The 15,642-nt window shown below is 47.6% G+C and overlaps 1 protein-coding gene across 1 annotated transcript in view; it reads right to left on the reverse strand.

Moving 5' to 3' along the window:
* The window catches only part of ALK (ALK receptor tyrosine kinase), a gene marked incomplete at both ends in the record, with an annotated part of 728,930 nt that overhangs the window by 128,817 nt on the left and 584,471 nt on the right, over positions 1 to 15,642 (reverse strand). The gene's annotated exons all lie outside the window — the stretch shown is intronic.

The following is a 15,642-nucleotide window of genomic DNA, read 5'->3' on the forward strand; positions in this document are numbered from 1 at the left end:
AGGGGGCAGTTTATAGCAAACGTATTAGCAGATATTTGCTTTTGTATCAAGAATGATGAGTTATGGTAATTTATTAACCTGTGACCTCAGAGAGCCAAGCTTCAGCTGGCCTGGCCCAGCCTGCCTACTGAATGGGTCCCTTGCCTGGGGACCACCTAGCAAGGGCCTGGCTGGTGTTTCTGACTGTGCCTCCTGATACCCAGCCTCGGTTGGTATGGGATGGGGGAGCCTCTAGCCCCTGTGGAGATGAGAGGGCAGGGCCCACCTGGGTTGACCTCCTATCCCCACCCCCCAGGTCTGGCTGCCTTGCTCTCTGTCCTATTTCCTAGCTCTATCCCGATGGTAGCTAGTGCCTCAACAGTCCTCCCACCCCCATACTACCTACCTCAATGCTCAGCTGGGTGGTGGAGAGGATGAACCAGGACCCTCACCTGGCCAAGCCCCACAGCTTCTCTGGGCCTCACATGAGGGGCGGGCTTCTTTAACCCTGGCTGTGAAATTAGACTCTTCTTTACTAAATTTTATTTTAATAAAACCTTACAGCTGATTGTGATGTGGGACTCTCCAGGTTAGATGATCTTTAAAATTCCATGATTTTCTGGTTCCCAACAGTGCTGAAACTAACATCAAGTCCAGCCTCTTTACTTCTAGAATCTCTCTGTATACCTCAGCCCATCTGGTTCTGTAAAGAAGCCAGGCAAGTCTTAATAGTGTCCATTTCCTAAGTGGGGAAATGGAGTCAGAGTGGTTAAGTGACTTGCCTAAGGTCACACAGCTGATAAGTGGGATTTAGACCCAGCTTGTCAGACTGCAAAGCTGGTCTCTCCATCTCATGGAAGGGGATGTTGGAGGTGGCCCTGGGCCCTCTTTCACAGGCTAGTCCAGATAAGGCTCAATGTGTCAGCTGATGGCGGATGGCTACCTGGCATTGTCAGACCAGCCTCCAGCCTGGCTGGGCGTTCTCAGTAGTTCCTGGGCATGGGAAACACAGGCCCTTCTTCCTTCAGGGAATCACATCCAAACCCTTTAACCTGTTCTTAAAGGTCCTTTGTGATGTGGGTCCAAATTTCCTTTCCCGTCTCACCTCTCTCTGTCTCTCCCCATGAACGCTGTGCTCTAGATGCATCTGGCATTGGTTCGTTGCAACCTGGCACTAGAACACACGTGTATGCTCCCATCTTCTCCACTAAGCTGCTTGAGTCTCTGTGTGTTCCCAGCCCTAGCCAGTGCCTGGCCCCTGGGAGGGTTCACAAAAACCCTGCACATTAGGTTATGCTTCTGTGGCTGGCTGAATAATGCTGTGTCCCCCCACCCTGCCCCAATACCCATATCCTAATCCCCCAAACCTGTGAATATGTTACTTTATGTGGTGAGAGAGACTACTGGTGAGATCAAGACAAGGATCATGAGGTGGGAGATTATCCTGCTTATCCAGGCGGGCCCAATATAATCACAGGGTTCTGATAGGAGGGTGACAAGAAGGTCAAAGTACGAAGTAGACCTGGTGATAGCAGCAAGAGTTTGGAGTAATGTGAGGAAGACGTCAACGTATTTAGGATAATAAGAAAAATTCTCCTTCACTTTTGCTTGGTGATTTCTAGTTTCCAAAGTATTTTTTCCTATGCCTTGTACATGATCACGAAATACAGTTAGGACCTTATGGCCCTCATTCCCAGCCCGACCGAAGAAAACATGAGCCACATAAAATACCTGTCAAGCCTTCCTCAACTTGGAAACAAATGTAAGCTGTGTCCTGTTTTCTTCACACCTTATGATTAGGCCTTGTTTCTCATCGTGTGTTTTCACGAACACATGCACGTTTCATATACCACTTACTTGTCATTCCCCAAAGAGCTTTTACTTTTACAGTTTCTTTTACTTTCCTTCACTTGAAAAATATATGCCTATTGTCTAAAGTTCAAAGCCAGGGTAAAAATCAACAAAACAATGCCCAGAATCCCACTATCCAGAAGCCGTCATTTTTTTACATCTCGGTAGATTTCTCTTTCGTGTTTTTTGGCCTGTGCTTTAAAGGTGTGTATAGTTGTGTCATATATGTATGTTGCTTAAATTAATTAAAATTATATCACAAGCTTTTCCAAGGGCTTAAAAAGTCCTCATAAGAATACTTTTTAATGGCTATAATACTACGTGATACGTACCATAATTTATTTCAACATCAGTCAATGACTGCAGTGTTAGATTGTTTATAATAACACTTTGAAGAGTATCTTTGAGCATAAACTTTCACCCGCTTTTCAGATTATTTTCATAGGATAGATTCCCAGAAGTGGAATTACTGAATCAAAGGGTATAAACATTTTAAAGGCCCTTGACACATATTGCCAAATTGCTTTCTAGAAATTAATCCAATTTACACTCTCACCAGCTGTGTTCATACATGCATGTTCCTCTTACTACATCCTGGCCAACCCTGAATATTATCACTATTTTTAACTAAAAGTATCCCCCTGCTGCTTTATTTGTATTTCTGTGATTGCGAGGGTGAATATTTTTTTGCACGTGTTATTAGCTTTATTTTGCTCTGAGTTTTAGGGAATTGCCCGCTCCCTTTTGCCAGTTTATCTGTTAGGGTACTCACGTTTTCCTATTGGATTGTACGACATTATTAATAAGGGTGTGAAACTATTTATTACATGCTTCACATTTTCCCCCAGTATTTTACGTGCATTTTCATTCTGTTTATAATGATATCTAGGAGTTTAAAATTTGTATGTAATCTAAACCTAACCATATTTTCCTTGGTGATTTCTTCTTCTTCTTTTGCACCTTAGAGAATTTGTTCCATGTGGGGTTGGTAGGTAACGTGTGGGTCGCCTTTCGTAGTCCTTGGTTTGCTCTCTCATTGCTAAGGTTGCCCTCTCATCAGGGAACGTCTTCCACCAACTCCTCCTCTTTCAGCAATGGGGATACAGATCTCAGCCCCTCATCTGTGACATTTTCATGGACTCTCCCATTCTCTCCCCATCCATGGACTGTCCTTTCTCCTGGGATACCACAGCACAGTACTTCTTCTTGCATTTAACTTGGCAGACGTTCTGCTGATACGTTATAACCAGCTGTTTGCATGCCTGTCTTCCTCACCAAACTCTAAGTGACTTGAAGGAAGGGATCAAGTCTTATCTCCATGAATCTATAACAGTACCTTGTATAGAGGTCTCCCCACCCCAATATTTGGGACTTGAACTTATCCATTGAAGCTATCATCATGCCCATTTTATAGTTGAGAATACAAAGGCTCTGAGTGGTTACATGGACTGCTGGAGAGATTGGTGGAAACCCACATTTTCACATCTTGTTCTCTATCCTTTGTACCGTGTCTGCCTATGGGGTCCCCCCTCCCCAGGTGATGAGTGTCCTCAGGAGTGGTGATAATGGGTATGAAAGGGCAGGGAATCAGTATCCCTGCCCTTTACTCCCAAACCTGGACAAAGAAGGGGTCCAGTCGTGGGAGGGGTGTGCCGCTTCCACTCTCTGGATGCCCCAGTGTTTATCCCCAGGACCTCTCTGTTGCACAGCCACAGCCCAGAGAAGTCAGCCCCTTAGGCCCTGCTTCTACCTGCCCCTCCCTACCTCCTCTCCCTGGCTGGAGACGTACAGTCTCCTCCATACCACAGGGAACTTTATGCTTGTGAGAGATTCAATTAGATGGATGCCTAGTACTCTGATCTCTTCTAGCAGCCCAAACTCAAAACTAATGAAGCACAACAAAAAAACAAGTGCTCTGTCTTCTCCAGTTCTTTTATTTACGGGCCCCATAAATTCCAAGGAGGAAAGTACCCTTGGTGAATGGTTTTAATCAAGGGCCTGAGTTTCTGAAACAGCATCCTTTCTGTGGTTGTGAAATGATTGTTCTGGCTTGTGGAATAGGGTAACCTGAGGCCCTGGATGGTCACAACCTGCTCCAATGCAGCAAGGAAGGGGCAGAGCTTAGACAAGAAGATCCAGCACCCACTTTCTTCTGGCACATCCTGATGCCTTCCCACCACGAGTGCCTGTGATTCCTGGAAACCACTGAAACACCAAATGCCCTAATCACAGCAAGATTAGGGAGAGCTAAGATCAAGCCACTCTGGGGAGAACTCTTGCCTGGGGACCTTTTGTTAGCAAGGGTCTTCTGTACGGAAATTTATTTATTACCTTTGAAAAGGTAGCTCTTCCCAGAATAACAATATAAGTCACTGGGGGTAGTAAACTGTCACCACTCCTTACCTTTGTATAGCATTGTAAGAGCTTACAATGTGCTTTCCTAATCCTTCTCTCTTTGAACCTCATAAAAAACTGGTAGAATAGTTATTATTATTCCCATTTGATTAATCAGAAGACTGAGGACTCAAGAGATTAAATAATGGATAGAGAAATGCTTTCTAAGCAGTAAGGCGCTACAAAATGCAACCAATTGCTTGCTAGGTGCTTTGCCTGAGGTCTCACAGCTAGTAAACCACAGGGAAGGCCCAGAACCTGGTCAGATGATCCCGGGTGGGGTTCTTCTCCCATCACTTGGATTAGATCGTCTTCTGGAGCAGCACCCTGACGGCCCAGCAAGTCACTTTGGAAGTTGGAAATACTGTTGATGTTCAGGGCCCACCTGGACCAATGAAACCAGTATCTTTGGAGGACGGGCCCTTGGCACTGGTGGTTTTAAAAGCTCTGGGCATGCTTTTCATGAGCACAGGGTTGAGAACCACTTCCTTGGAGGCTGGCGGATTTGCCCCTGAGCACCTGTGTGTCTTAGGTGGGTCTTTTACCCCTTGGGTTCTCCACTGCCCCCTGGTACAATGAGGGGGGGTGGCCTCAAACCCGACCTCCAAGACCCCTTCCATCTTCGACATCCTGATTCTGCAGTTCTGAGCAATGGTTGTTGGGGGCTCTCTGTTTACAGGGTTGACCTGATATAGTGTGTGTCGTCTTTATTAATGCTGACCATTTAATGACTTCCTTAGAGCCTGCTGCCAAGTCACTCACCCACCAAGCTTCCCCTGGTTTCCTCATGCTGGCTTTTCCTGTCTCAGTCATCTGTCATTTGCATCCTGGAACATCTCTCCTGAAACAGCATGACACTTGCTTGCCCATTTCTCTCCTCTGGGTGCAGTAGAAATCGGTTCAGATTTGCACCTGAGACACGTGTGGCCTGGGTGAGGTTACATGAACCTCTATTTGACACCATGGGTGACTCACTGGGTTCACTCGCTGGGAGTGATTCCTTCTCCCTAATTGCGCATTCAAAACAGAAACCCACACATACTCGCCTCCTTCAATCTTGGAGATTTGATGCTACAAAATCTACACAACTCTCTTAACTCAATTTTTTTTAAACAAATGTCAAGTTTTAGGGCACTTAATTAATTTTTAATTATGGTGATTTATGTAGCATTAAAAAAGGCGCATTTGTATCAGCTTTCAGGCCATCTCCCACCTGCTTGCTCTTGCCTAACTAATGACACTCATTAAAGGGGGAAAAATTGAGTGCTGCATCAGTGAGAAGGGGGTCTTGCTCTTAATTAAAGAGAAGGGGAGATGACGTGTGGGAGGAGGCTGACTTCCACAGCATGGGGAGGTCAGGAGTGGGGCTGGCTGGAACCCAGAGGCTGGGCCAGGCTCCCAGTGGAAACTTACTGCTTCGCGGGATGAGGAGAATCCGGTGCTCAAGGGTAAAGAAGCCCAGAGACGTGAAAATGGATGGTGACATGATGAGGACGTAGCCACAGTGCTCACAGGCTAACAGCCGCCGCCTCTGCGCGGACGTTAATGGGGATGTTGGAAGGTCTGAGAACTGTGTAAATTAAGCCTGGCAGAGACCAGTCCTGCCGAGGGCTTTGGCCTCATAAATTGTAGTGTGGACAACCTCATTAAAGAACTGGCATCTTGGGTTTCTACTTAAAATATAAATCGGTGAGGAGAGGGCCCGGCTACAGAGGGCCCAGCGGGCTGGGTGAGGAAGTGCTGTGCTGGAAGTCTGGAGAGCTGGTTCGAGGCCTCGCCTTTTGCCACGAGGCCTCTGGGGCCGTGAGCAGGTCACTCCTCTGGGCCTCAGTTGCCTTGTTTGTAGACTCTCCGCAGCCAGCCACTCACACTGACCACGGGCTTAGGCTACTGCCTTGATGGTGTGTCTGTAGACCCTCTGCATCCGTCACATGGAGCTTGGAAATCAGGCTGCTTCCGGGGCCCCACTGCAGACCTACAGGGTCAGAACATCTCGGGGGGACTCTGGATCCAGCATGTTCCACAAGCTCCCTGGGTGAAAACTGGGTGCACCACAACCTGAGGACCTCTAGTGTTAGGGAAATGAATGGATCTTCAGTTCCTTCTCCCCTTGGAAGAATCCCAAGCCTTCCAGCACCACCCTCTCCCTCACTGTGACAATTCCTTCCTTGGTCCAGAGCTGTCAGAGCTCCTTTCATGCCTAGATTCCATTTCTGTTATGACTCCAGCAGGCCCAAGGCACCACTTTGTTAGTTTGTGTTGAAGAGACCCCTAAGGTACAGAGAAACTAATACCAGCTTCCAGTCTTCTCTTCTGCTAGCTAGTGGTGTGAACCCTGACACAGCTCACAGGCTTCTCTCTTCTGCAAGTTGGAGAGGCTATCTAATTTACAGGATTTCTGTGAGGATCAAATGACATTGGGTACATAAAACAGTATGTGGGGTTCTTATGAGCTAATTTTAGAGAGTGTCCCAAGGAGTTTGGGAGAATTGGCCATGGAAGTTGGGTGGGAAGTGGTCAATGGAGGGGTTGGACAGGCCAAATTTGGGGAACAGAGAGCACCTTTGGGGATCCCTCACATCGCACAGTAGAGGCGACGATCTACAGGGCCAGACCTTTTCAGCAAAGCAGTGGCAGAAACAAACGCAGTGGTAATTTGCAACATAAATAATAGCTATGAAGAGTAATTGCAATGATGAATTTTCAAGATTATTTGTCTCTGGAGTCCCCCCTTCCACCAGTTAGCTTTCTGAGCCCAGCTCCTTTCGGGTCCGAATCCAAACCTTTGCTGGCTTCCACGGGATTCAGTCCAAATTGAGGCTTAGCACACCTGGAACAGCCCACTTTCCCAGATCACCGTGTTCCTTTGCATCTTCAGCTCAAGACCATGACTTGTAGTGTTTTGAACATGCAGCCACGGCTTCAGCCTTTGTGTAAGCCGATTGGGTGGGCTAGAATCATCTTCTCCAACTGAGCAACTCCTCCTAACTCAGGTGTAACCTTCCCCAGCTGCTTGTTCTTCTCTCTTGAAGGAAGACCTGTGCCTCCCTCTGGGGCGCTCTGGCAATCGCTATACACCTGTAACTGTGAACTCGTCTCTCGCATTGGGCAATTATGTCCGCATTGCTAGCTTCTCCCACTAAATTCTAAATTCTTTGAGGCAGGGGGTCTGTCGTACTTATTTTATCTCCTGGAGAGTGCCTGGCACATGGCAAGCGCTAATGAATGTATGCTGAAGTACAAGAGAGATCACCAGGTTTAAGCAGAAGAACAGGGTGAGGTAGGGTTCCCTTGCATTCTGGAAACTGCTAATTCCTTTAGGTTATACTGTGGCAATTCCACACACACATCCCCCCGCAGCCAAATCCCATTCAAGCTTACAATTACTGAACGACTATGTTCAGAGCTTCTACTAAGAGCCTGCGGTTAGAATAGTGAACAGAGGGTGACATGGGTGACCTAGTTTGATAGGTGGGCCATGGGAGCCCTCTCTGGGGAGGAGATATTTGAGCTGATACTGAAGAATAAGAGAAGTCAGCCGTGTGAAAAGGCTGTGGAGGAGTAGGGAGTGCATTGCTGGCGGTGGGAAATGACGCTAATGATCTAGGAACAGAGCAAAGGCCAGTGTGGCTCAAAAAGTCACAAAGGGTTGGGTCATGAAGGGTCACTGGGAGGAAGGCCGAGGCCTAGTTGGGCAGGATCTTGCAGGCTGTGAGGAGGGGTGTGAATTTTGCTTAAGGGGTTTAGGCAAGAGACTGAAAATAATGTCATTGGTTTTTTTTGTTTTTTTTTTGCGGTACGCAGGCCTCTCACTGTTGTGGCCTCTTCCGTTGCGGAGCACAGGCTCTGGACGCACAGGCTCACGGGCCTAGCCGCTCCGTGGCATGTGGGATCTTCGCTGACCGGGGCACGAACCCATGTCCCCTGCATCGGCAGGCGGACTCTCAACCACTGCGCCACCAGGGAAGCCCTGTCACTGATTTTTAAAGAGGTCATTCTGAGCGATTTAGGGAGAATGGATTAGAGAGGGCAATAGAAGTGGGAAAACAAGCTCATAGACCATTGTAAGTGACCAAGCAGGTGATGGAGGCAACCTGCCTGAGCCTGCTGGTGGTGGAGCTGGTAAGAAGTGAGTGATGTGAGCTTCGTGTTGGAGGTGACCCTGACAGGACAGGCTGATGGCCTGGAGGTGAGGCTGAGGGAGAGGGGACATCAAGGATGGTGCTAGGGTGAAAGCATGGTTGCCAGCTGACATGACAGAGCTGGTTTCAAAATCCCAGATCCTCAGGGTTGGTCTTCATATAAACTTATGAAGAACCACAAGGATTCCTGCAGGCCATCAGTAGGAAAGCAGTATGTGTTTCATTTCTGCGGTTGAGCTCTCCTAAAAAATTAAAAATTTTCTCTCTGTAGCCTCAACACCCCTTGATTTTGTTGCATGGTCCTTTTCCCAAGGTTTCTCTATGTGACATTCATCTTCATTGCTTTGCTGAAAAGACAAAGCAATAATTTTATTTTTAATGTTATAAATGACCTCAGTGCACATTTACCATTAATCTCCCTAAAAAGCGATGACATTTAACCATTCTGCACCACAGCTCCCCATACACTGTCATTTTCTCCTCTTGTTTGTTCAGTAAACAATGAACAATTCCAGTTGCACCTTGGAGAATTAATACTAATCACAAACAAATTACATCTACAACTGAGACCACTGGAGGGACTATGCAGATTACACAGTGGAGAAGGCTGCTTGGGATGGAGAGCGAGGGGGAGTAGGGATCATTCAGACTGGAGGAGTAGAGACAGGAACGCTGATTAGGGGGAGTGGTCCCATGAGGCACCTCCACAGAAGGGAGTCGGGGAGATTCGACTTCTTGAAGACAGGTGGGAGGTCATCTTGCCTCCATTCCATCCATGGAAGCCATGGTGGAAGGAACGGCTGCTTGATGAAGAGACAAGATAGCCATTGGGTGCTGATACAGATATCAGTCACGATGAGAATAACTACCACCCTCACCATTCGCGGAGTGCTTATCATCTTCTAGGGACTGTATTAAAGGCTTTCTACGCATTATTTTATTTAGACCTACAGCAACTCTATGAAGTAGTTATTATCTCCAATTTACTGAGAAGGAAACTGGGACCCAAGGTCATAGAGACAGATTTTATGTCTACCTGACTCTGAAGCCCATGATCTTAATCAATATGCTAGACCTACCAGGTGGAAAAGGCCATGTTAGTAGCCCCAGAAATAAACAAGAGGGAGGCTGGCGGACTGCAAGCAAGTGGAGTGACAGAGAGAAGATGAGCTGGAGACAGAGGCCCCATAGTCTTGGGAATGTGGAGGGGTGGAGGGTGAGGCTGGCTCAGGTTCTGGACTGGCTTCTGGCCCCTCAAGTGCTGGTCAAATGTTTTTAGGGGAGCGATGTACCAGGTAGGTGCTAAGACACGGTCCAGGCATAGGGGAATAAGATAGGACTTGAATATCAGAATTCATAGTTTATCCCCTGGACTGGACAAAAATCTCATCTTTATCAGAGGCTTTTGGGGTCAAAGGAGATAGCTATGGAAAAGTACTCTGTAAACCAGTGAGTGTAGCAAATGATTAAGATTTTATTTTTATTATTAACCACCTGACATTCCCATAGGATCTCACCGAAGCCACAACAGGCTCACTCCTCACCTCCTTTGTCTTTACTGAAATGTCACCTTCTCAGTGAGGCTTTCCCTGGTGACCTGATCTAAAGTCTGTCCCCTGACTCCACCCTAGACATTTCCTGTCTCCCTTCCCTGCTGTATTATTTCTCCTTGCTACTTACAGTTGGGCAAATATACAATGTCCTTATTCGTTTTGTTGGTAGTCTTTCTCCTCCACTAGCATTAAGAGGATGGATGGAGAGCTTAGTCTGTGTTTTCACTGCTGAATTCCCAGTTCCTAGAACAGTGCCTGGCATATAGTGGGCTCTCAATAAAAGTTTGTTAAAAGAATAGGTTATAGGGCTTCCCTGGTGGCACAGTGGTTGAGAGTCTGCCTGCCGATGCAGGGGACATGGGTTCGTGCCCCAGTCCGGGAAGATCCCACATGCCACGGAGCGGCTGGGCCCGTGAGCCATGGCCACTGACCCTGTGCGTCCGGAGCCTGTGCTCCGCAATGGGAGAGGCCACAACAGTGAGAGGCCTGCGTACCGCAAAAAAAAAAAAAAAAAAAAAAGAATAGGTTATATACACTCTTCAGTAAATAACTTTGGGCAGTGGTTTCAGAAGCAGGACTGATGTTTTACTCACAATTTAGAATTTGTATTTTTGAGAAAAGGCATTTCACTGAGGAGGACTTCATGTAGTCCCAACCCCCATGGCTCCATGTGTACATAGCTGGGATTCGTCTATATAAAAACCAAGTCACGTAAGAAGCTCACTGCAGTAATTGTGGCCTGCTCTGTCTAAAGACCTCACTCAGTGCTGCCAACCCAGTTCAGGACGATGGCTGCACACTCACACGTACAGTGAAGCACTAACTGGGGAAGGTGGGCTGTTGAGGAAGCTGCAGCAGGCATGGGCTGCTGGGACCTTGCCACACGGGGTGGGAGGAAAGATGTGATGGCCGGTTCACAGTCGGTAGTGAGAGGCTGAGACACTGTCAGAAGGTACTTTCCATTCCAGGCTCAAAACTAAGAGGGAGGCTGGGAGCAGGCCCCAAGCTATGAATGTTCAGTGTTCCAGTCAGAGTCCAGATGAAGCAAAGTTCTCCTTGGAGGAGATGTGAAGAGCTTCTGTGTTACTCATTTAGATAGGCAAAGAGATCTGGGCGGGGGTAGAGGCTCCTATGGAATGATCAAGGTCACTTGCTTTGTCTAGGAGTCAAGAATCTCTCTACATGTTTTGGTTTTTAGTTCTCTTCTAAGACTCTCATGTTGGGGTCTGACCTTCTCAGAACCACAAAATTGGGAGAAATCTAATGAAGAAGGAAAGCTGGATGACAGGCAGGGAAGAAGGTTAAAATAATAATAATAAGAAGAAATAATATTCAATGGGTACCTACTGTATACCAGCCATTTTTTGTGTGTATTATCTTTCACTTGATTCTTTGAATGGACATAACTGAAATACATAAGAAGATGCGTGATTTAGAATGGTTACCATAAAAATGTGGAAAATAGCAAGTGTTGGCAGGATGTGGAGAAGAAATTGGAGCCTTGTACACTGTTGGTAGGAATGTAAAATGTGCGGTCAATGTGAAAAACCGTATGGTGGTTCCTCAAAAAGTTAAACATATAATTACCATGTGATTCAGGTATTCACTTCTGGGTATATATCCAAAATAACTGAAAGCAAGGTATATTCATGTTCATAGCAGCATTATTCACAATAGCCAAAAGATGAAAGCAACCCAAATGTCCATCAACAGATGAATGGATAAATAAAATGTGGTATATACAGGCAATAGAATATTATTCAACCTGAAAAAGGAAGGCAATTCTGACACATGCTTCAACACGGATGAACCCTAAGGACATTATGCTCAGTGACACAAGCCAGCCACAAAAAGATAAATACTGTGTGGTGCCACTTACACGAGGTACCTAGAGTAGCCAAATTCATAGAAATTCAACTTCCACAAATAGTGGAGTGCTGGTTTCCAGGGAATGGGGAGAGGGGAGAATGGGGAATTGTTGTTTCATGGGTACAGAGTTTCAGTTTTGCAAGATGAAAAAGTTCTGGTAATTGGTTGCATAACATGAATATTTTTAACACTACTGAACTGTACACTTAAAAAGGGTTTCATGTTATATGTATTTTACCACAATTTATAAAAACCCAAGAAGATGATTATGCTGGCTTTCTTAAGTATGATTATCAGCCTATTGATTTATGCTGGCCTTGAAAATAAGCCCTAATTAAGACGGCAGGGCAAGAAGACATCAATATGGCCTAATGAGAAAAGCCCGTTGCGGTGGCTCTCCGAGAAGTTCAGGTTCTTCTTCTTCTTTCCTCTTCTTTTAAATCCCCCTTCTGTTTGGCTTCCAGTGGAATATGCTGATGTGTGAGGCACTGGATGCAGCAAGAACACACTGGCCTGGCGGTGAGGAGGCCTCAGATCTGCCCTGACACTGCCACGCACCAGCCGAGTGATGTTGCACCAGGCCTGTGCCCTCTTGGCCTCTGTCTGCTTATCTGTGAAGTGATGGGGTTGGACCAGATGAGCTGTAAGGGGCTCCCTCCCCACTGCCGTGGGTCAAAGACTCAGCCAACCACAGGGAATAGTGGAGAAGAGTTCCATTTGTAGGAGGAGGGTGCCAGGTGGGCTGGGGGGAGTAATGGTGATAAATGTGAATGGCAATTTGGAAAGCCTATGGGGAGGCTCCCAGCTCAGCTAGAGTCCTCTCAGCCTCTACTCTTGCTATTAAATAAATGTAGGGCACATCACGCTGAGGGCTGCTTCAGGCCCAGCAGATCCCCAGGCACACAGGGCTCCATTTCCACTTCTATTAGTATTTCCTGAACACCCAGGGGGGTTCCTGCCTGGTACTCTATGCTTGAGAGTAAAGTGCTACTGAACAGAGTTTACAATTTCTTTTAGAGAAAATAGGTGAGAAAAGAGGCAAGATTTGATGGAACAGATATTTGAGGACACCTACAGGACTGTTCATGCCCACAGGTCTTAGGCAGACCTACAAAGTCTCAGGGGCACAGACACGTGTCCTCTCTCAGTTCAGGGAGGGTCCAGAGAGGAGAGCAGTTCTGCTAGGGAACTTCTGGGAGTATGAGGACGACCCATTTTAGATGGACCTGATGGAAAGTTTTTTAATTGTGTTGCTGTCCCAAATCTCCACTGGTCTTTGTAATCTGCCAGACTGTGCAGAGGCTAAGCAAAGAGGATTGGTTTTGGAGGCAGATGGACCAAATCTGAATTCTGACTTCACCACTTGGTCTTGTACAAAGTACTCAATTGCCTTGAGCTTCAACATCCATCTTGCAGGGTTGTTTTAAGGTTTAGATATATTACAGATGAACCTCAGTGCCCGGTACATAATAGGTGTTCAATAAATGGTAGATGATGAAGAAGACATAGTCTACCCTCTTGAGGCCATCCTGTATGTTGGGGCAAATATGTGGACAAATAGTTTTCATCATGGTAATCATCATCTGGTAAGTGTTAAAATAGGTAACAGAGGTGTACTGTGACGGTTTTAAAACTGATCTATACATTCATTAATAATCCTCTCGAGAGGGTTATTGGGAGGTGGAGATCTCTGTCTCCTTCTCTTGAATCCAGGACTGCTTGGACTAACTGCATATGGTAGAAGCCACCATGTGACTTTTGAGACTAGAGCACTTGTTCATGGATATATTTGGCCCTGGAGCCTGGAGCTTCTATGTAAGAAGACTGACTCCTCCAAGGCTACCATGCTGGAGAGGTCATGTGTAGGCACCCAGGGGACAGTCCCAGCTGAGCCCAGCCTCCCTGCCATCTTTGCCAATGCAGCAGACATGCAGAAAAGCCATCCTGGACCCTGCCCATCAGTCGGTCTGCCAGCTGAACACCACTGTGTGACCTCTATCAGTGCCACGTGGTACCAAAAAAATTACCTAGCTGAGGCCTGCCTGAATTCTTGTCCCACAAAACTATGAGACAGAATAGTTGTTTTAAGCAGCTGCACTCTGGAGTATTTGCTACTCAGAAATAAGAAACTGGAACGTATGAATGACAGGCACACAGAGGAGAGGTGTCTGATTATGGGGTAAAGGAAGACTCTAGAAAAGAGGCAACACTTGAGTTGTGCTCAGAGAATGGGCAGGAGTTCACCAAATAAGGAGAAAGGACAAGGGAGCCCCAGGAAGAGGACAGCATGCTCAGGGAACAGCAGGTTGTCTGGGTGACCCCAAGTATGAGCTGGGGGGTTGGGGCAAGCTGGAAAAAGAAGCTGGAAGCAATTCGTGAAAAGCCAACATGCGTTATCTTATTCAGACCACATAGCATCTACACGAAGTTGTTGTCATTGTCTACATTTTACTGAGAAGGAAACTGGGATCCAATGATTTGCAGAGTCCTTTGCAAGGTCACAGAGGATTGGCAGAGCCAGAATTCTAACAGGCCCGCCTGACTCTGAAGTCTATGCTCTTAACCAATGTGGTAGACCCACCAGGGTGGAAAAGGCCATTTTAGAATCTCAGGAATAGACAAGAGGGAATGCAAGCCCACAGATGACAAAGAATATCTAAAATACTTTCAGAAGGGACAGGACCAGAGCAGGACACAGGACTAGGACCATGTCCTAGAGGGTGTGGAGAAAGGTGTGGGGTAGGGTGGAGCTGGGGGACAGAGATGCTGGTGGCCGGAGGGCCATCGCAGGAATCTAGGCAGATCTAGGCCAGGATAGGACTGTGGGGTGGAGAGAAGGGGGCTGGTGAGAACTCTTTCAAAAATAGAGTCGTCAGGATAGGACTATGGCATGATGGAGGAAGACGTACAAGATGGCACTGAGGCTTAAGCCTCGGGCACTCGTGGACCTTTATCTGCAAAGGCAGATGAGAGAAGTAGGCTACTGCTGGCTGGGATGGTGCCGAGGGGCAGTGAGCTGGACCACCCACACCCCTTCTTCTTGCGGGGCCTCCCAGGGCGGCTGCCGTGGTGTTAGGGCCCAGGGACAGGGTTACATCAGGGAGCTCGGGGAGTGCCAGGAGGACTCCGACTGTGGCTCAGGATAGCACGTGCAGGATGGTCCGGAGGTGAGGGAGCATTCTGGGAAGGCACGGCTCTAGAAGGAGCTGGCACAGGGGTCTTGTGTGTGGACACACCCACAGGCTGCAGAAGGGTGAGGTGTGGGCAGAGAGCCTTGGGATCCAGCTGGTCCCGGTCGGTCCCTGTTAACTTGGCTTCCCCATCACAAGCTCCTGTCTGCTGCCCTCCCCCAGCTTGTCACGAGGGGTGGTCCTTGAAGCTCCGAGAGCGGAGGGCTCCACAGCCCCTCCCTACCCTGTAGTCACTGCAATGGTTTACGGGTCATGGACTCTTAGTGAAGCCAAGACTGGCCTGAAGATGTAGGGGTGCCTTCTCCCCTCTCCTCCTCTGCTCCAGGGGTCTATTTCTTCCTCCTCACCACCCGTACCGCGTGCCAGCAGCGTGTGGAGCCCGGCCCTGGCATGGCCGTGTCATGGTGTCTGGGGAGGGGCGGGCAGATGCGTCACGGCTTTGGCCTTGCTCCCTGTGATGGAGATCGCACAGGGCTTCTCCCCATGGGTCCCAGCCTTCCCAGCCACAGCCCCCGCCGCCTGCCTCTGAGCACAGTGAGTGGAGGGACTGAAGGCTCTGCAAGTAGCAGACCACATTCAAGCCCAGCTCAGCCGCTTAATATTTGTGGGACCCTGGATGTGTCCAACCTCTCTGAGCCTCAGCTTCCTCTTCTTGAAAATGAG

This window comes from Grampus griseus, assembly GCF_964374135.1.
Source record: "Grampus griseus genome assembly, chromosome: 15".
Classification (NCBI taxonomy): Eukaryota; Metazoa; Chordata; class Mammalia; order Artiodactyla; family Delphinidae; genus Grampus; species Grampus griseus.